Source organism: Nerophis lumbriciformis, linkage group LG08 (assembly GCF_033978685.3).
Source record: "Nerophis lumbriciformis linkage group LG08, RoL_Nlum_v2.1, whole genome shotgun sequence".
Classification (NCBI taxonomy): Eukaryota; Metazoa; Chordata; class Actinopteri; order Syngnathiformes; family Syngnathidae; genus Nerophis; species Nerophis lumbriciformis.
This window is the reverse complement of record NC_084555.2, coordinates 26867644-26872301: the sequence shown is the minus strand read 5'-3', so window position 1 is coordinate 26872301 and position 4658 is coordinate 26867644. Positions and strand designations below refer to the sequence as shown.

At 36.6% G+C, this 4658-nt stretch overlaps 1 long non-coding RNA gene across 1 annotated transcript; it reads right to left on the bottom strand.

Annotated features, from left to right (window-relative positions):
* Window positions 1–1687: 1687 nt before the first annotated feature.
* Window positions 1688–4132, bottom strand: LOC133611270 (uncharacterized). The gene is made up of 4 exons (XR_009815967.2): window positions 4033–4132; window positions 3507–3660; window positions 3286–3382; window positions 1688–2697 (listed from the first exon to the last, which is right to left on the bottom strand). It is a non-coding gene; the product is annotated as an uncharacterized lncRNA (long non-coding RNA).
* Window positions 4133–4658: the final 526 nt, after the last annotated feature.

Sequence of the window (4658 nt, the reverse complement as noted above, 5' to 3'; positions counted from 1 at the left end):
TCCATCCTACAGCCCTCTACTAGCCCCTGGTCCATATTTTTGGCCCTGTATTGCGTTTCAGTTGTTTAGTCTGAGCATTAAGTGAGAAAGACCATAAGTTACAACTTGATGGTGTTTTCATCAAGTTAAGGGAAGAAAGACAGATTTTCACATTGAAGTTTTTTCCATTTGGGTATTTATTTTTGTATTTTTTTTCAAAGTTCGTGTTGCACTGTTCAATGTTCAATATTAAAAGTGCTTATCTTTAACAATAAATAGCCTAATAATAAACCTGTGTTTTGTTGCTTTTCATGTCTTCCAAGCCTATAATAATGTGAATTAACTCATTATGACAATAATTTGTTGACACAAAAGAAATGTCAATCACTTTTACCTACAAAGGACACACAGCTAAGTAGTTAGCTTCCTATTAGCAAATTTAATTTTACATTAATTTCCATATTGTGTAAAGGACCAAAAAACAATTTCCTGCCCTTTTCTGACTTTGAGCCCCTGCCCCTCTATAATCATGTGCACGTCCCTGTGTTAACGTAACATGTTATGGTAAGAGTCATTCATATAACTATAACATATAGAACATGCTATACGTTTACCAAACAATCTGTCACTCCTAATCGCTAAATCCCATGAAATCTTATACGTCTAGTCTCTTACGTGAATGAGCTAAATAATATTATTTGATATTTTACGGTAATGTGTTAATCATTTCACACATAAGTCGCTCCTGAGTATAAGTCCGAAGTATAAGTCTGAGTATAAGTTCCCCTATGGAAATTACTGCGATTTATAGTCCGAAAAATACGGTACTCTAAAAATGTTGGTCTTACTTAAAAATGCACGCATTTAGTTGTATTCAGTGTTAAAGAATATTATGTGGCTCTCACGGAAATACATTTTAAAATATTTGGCTTTCATGGCTCTCTCAGCCAAAAAGGTTCCCGACCTCTGGTCTAAGAGAAAACAACAAATTATATTTGCCTAAATTTAGAACAACTTTAAAATCAATGTGCATTTCAGTGCGTGGAGTCACTCTGTGGAACAACTTAGGGGACGAGTTAAAAACCTGTTCTAACATGATTCCATTTGAAAGACTGTTTAAAGAAAGAAGTACTGAAGAAGTACGAGGAGGAAAGAGAGTGATGCCCTCAGCACAGAGCGATGGGAGAGAGGTGTATGGTCAGAGAGTGTTTGGGCCTGTGTGTGCGTGTGTGTGTGTGTGTTTTGTCTCGTCTTGTCTTGTCTTGTCTCATAGTAACAGTGGTACTATTGTATTGTTAGTGTACAGGAGCTTTTCTTGTTTTTGTTTGTATGGTATTGTTCTTGTATTATATTGTTTATGTCAAATGTGGAATGAGTGAGAGGGCTTGCACTGTAAAAACTGTTGCCTAGATCTAACTCAATAAAAATAAGGCAACATTTTCCAAGCAATTTTTGTTAGTTTAGTCAACTAATTGGTATTTTGAGTAAGTAGAACTTAATAATATGCATTTCGATTTATGCAAAAAGATTAAGTTGCATTTACAGAAAAAGCCAAGAAATTGAGTAAAATCAATGAAAAAACATCAGCATATTAAACACACAAGACTTAATTAAAATAAGTAACATTTAAATGAAAAAATAATTTTTGTACTCAATTTTATTAATTTTGACCAACTTACCCTTTCTTTGTTTTGAAAATGGAAACTGCTTAAAATAATTACTTAGAATAATAATAAAAAAATCAAGACATATCAAATTCCAACCTTTATTAAATCATTACCATATAAAAACAGTGGCAATGAGCTGGACAGTATGAACAGTCAACATCCATATTATACAAGAATGCATGACCTCAACTTTTTAAAGTGCTGTATAGAACACCTTCACAGTAGTTTTCATTTTTTAACCGTATACATATTAAAACATTTTCATAAGCCATATCCAAACCTGTCAATAAGCTGGACAGTATTAACAGTCAAGAACATCAGTATTTAGTGCATAAAAGAATGCATGACCTCAGCATCTCAAGTTTTACTTAGAACATTCACAGTACAGTTTCTTGCTAAAACAATTTAACATTAAGATTATCTGTACTTCTGTAACAATTCACAAGCAGAACACCTTCACTGTAGTGTCTTTCAGTGTGTATATTTTGAAACATTTTAACTTAAACAACTCACAGATCCCTCCTTCTGACCAGCTGGAGCTTCACAGTGGGGCAATTTAGTGTGTATAAAACATAAAAAAACTTAATTTACACACCAGAAACGATGACCTGGAGCTTTGTATAAAACCTGAACAGGACAAACCGTTACAACATTCTGAAGAATTCCACTCAATGAACAATGTATAATGATTTTGAACAGACACAAGAAAATAGCTGTTCAAAAGTGCAAGCTGACAGTCATGGCTCACTGTCTAAGCTAGAAGCTTGTTTTTGAGAGTCATGAATTTGGGGGTTGGTTTTGGGCGCAGTGTGTCAAGTCCCACAAAAAGTCTTTGAAACACCTCAAATGTTTTGGAAAGTTTGGATGGATACTCAAGATTAAGTGCATACGTCAACCCCAGAAGTAGGCAGCATGCTTTGACCAGGTTTCCAAGATGAGTAAGGACTGGTACTCCCTCAATGATGATTCCTACTGCATTTGTCTCACAACAGATGTAGATGCTCATATTCTTCATTTCCAGGTCCTCATGAACAGCGGTCTCTGCAGTTCCCTTTGAGATACAAAAACAGTAATTAAAAAAACAAACATCTAATTTTATATTTACAGTAATATAAGTAGTGTGATTTAATTCAGATAATGATTACTTTTGTGATGACCATTTTGAAAACTTTTGAATTCTAATTTGAGATCTTGTACATTAAACTTGGTACAATAGATGCATTTCCAGCCACATGTTTTTTATTGGCATTTCTAATTTGCATATAAAAAACCTGAATAGAACCACCGGAAATCAAAACAAACAAACAAACAGTAATATGTTATATATATATATATATATATATATATATATATATATAGAGAGAGAGAGAGAGAGAGAGAGAGAGAGAGTAAATGTTTTAATGCTTGTTTAAGGGGAGTATTTTTTGTTTGCATTGTTTTTTTAGGGCAAACAGAAACACAAGACAGAAAGGCATCACTCTGTGGTGCTATGCTAATTGGCTATCCTGGGGCTCTTGCCAACTAGCTGCATGCTCGACCTCCACCTGACAACTGCTGGTTCAGTCAGTTCACATAAAAGTAAACCCAATTTAAGCTTGTACATCAGACTGATTCAAACCTGCTTTTAAACAATACTTACAGTAGTCAGAGATTAGCTCCTGTCCACTATCTCCCATGTACTCTATGAGGCATCTCACAGTCACATCTCTCTTCTTCACTGCAGAGGCACTTGGGTCCTAGAGTTAAGAGAAGAATAATAAATAAATGAATTTTGTTGGCAATTTTACTCCAAATCTGTGATACCGTTATTAGAGCATGATTACAGATTCAGTTTAAACTTTTAAACCACTTTTAACCCACCTGTGTCAGTTCCATCAACAAGTTCTTGATGCGCTGCAGTCACTCCTCCTTTTGCACTGAAGAGCTCCAGGAGTTTTGGAGTGTACCTGTCCAGTTGGGACATAAATGTTGATTCCAGTGGAACAGCAGTGCACCTTCGGAACGCTTCATTAATCTGTAAGACAGCAAATGTTGACCGTTACTGATATTAAGGGTATTAGTATACATTTTCAGGCAAAAAGTGAGTCTAGTATGTCATGTCCAAGTCACAAAGGAAACTTGGTCAGGAAAAATAGAATGATAATAGAATAGAATAGAATAGAAGATGTTCTACGAGTCGGTAGTGGCAGGCGCCTTCTTGTACGCCATGGCCTGCTGGGGCAGCGGGCTGAGAGCGAGGGACGCAAACAGACTGGACAAGTTGGTAGAGAAGGCCAGTAACGTGGTGGGAGTGGAGCTAGACTCTCTGGCGGTGGTGTCAGAGAGGAGAAGTCTAGCATCTTGACAGATGAGAGCAAAGGGATGTATAAGAGCATGGGCAACCTACATGAATGCAAGGCAAGGAATGGCTGTGTCCAAAGGTCCCATGGTGCAGTCTGTAATGCTTTAAAATGTCACTCTTGGTTGGTACAACAGTGCTGCACAACTTATAGGGCCATCCCATCTGTCATTGGAGAGAGAGAACAAAAAAGACAAGTTATGGTTCATGTCTAAGCCTGATGAGAGCCCTTTATATCTGTTTTTTTTACACCCTAATATACTCTTTTGCAGTATTTCCTCTAGATTTTTTTGTAGCCACGGTGGTCTAAGTTGGTAACCTATAACAGTAGGGGGGTCCGGGGGCATGCCCCCACGGAAGAAAAATTTGAAAATTTACCCTTTAAATGGTGACTACTGGTGAGATTTTTTTTGGAGGGGGGGGGGATGTTGAGATTGAGACTTACACAATGAGTGTTATTCTTACAAGAGTAGATATTTGCCTAGGAGTGTGCATGGACAGCAGGTCTGAGGGGGCTTCAGATAGCTCTGTCAAGTGTATCTAGCTAGCTGCTAGCAACTTTTAATGCAAGCTAGTTAAGCAGCTTTAATGTGGCTGCTTATAAACTGAAGAATAAAATATTAAACTACCACGCAAAGAAAACGCTAATTATAAACTTCACAGCTATAAACAAT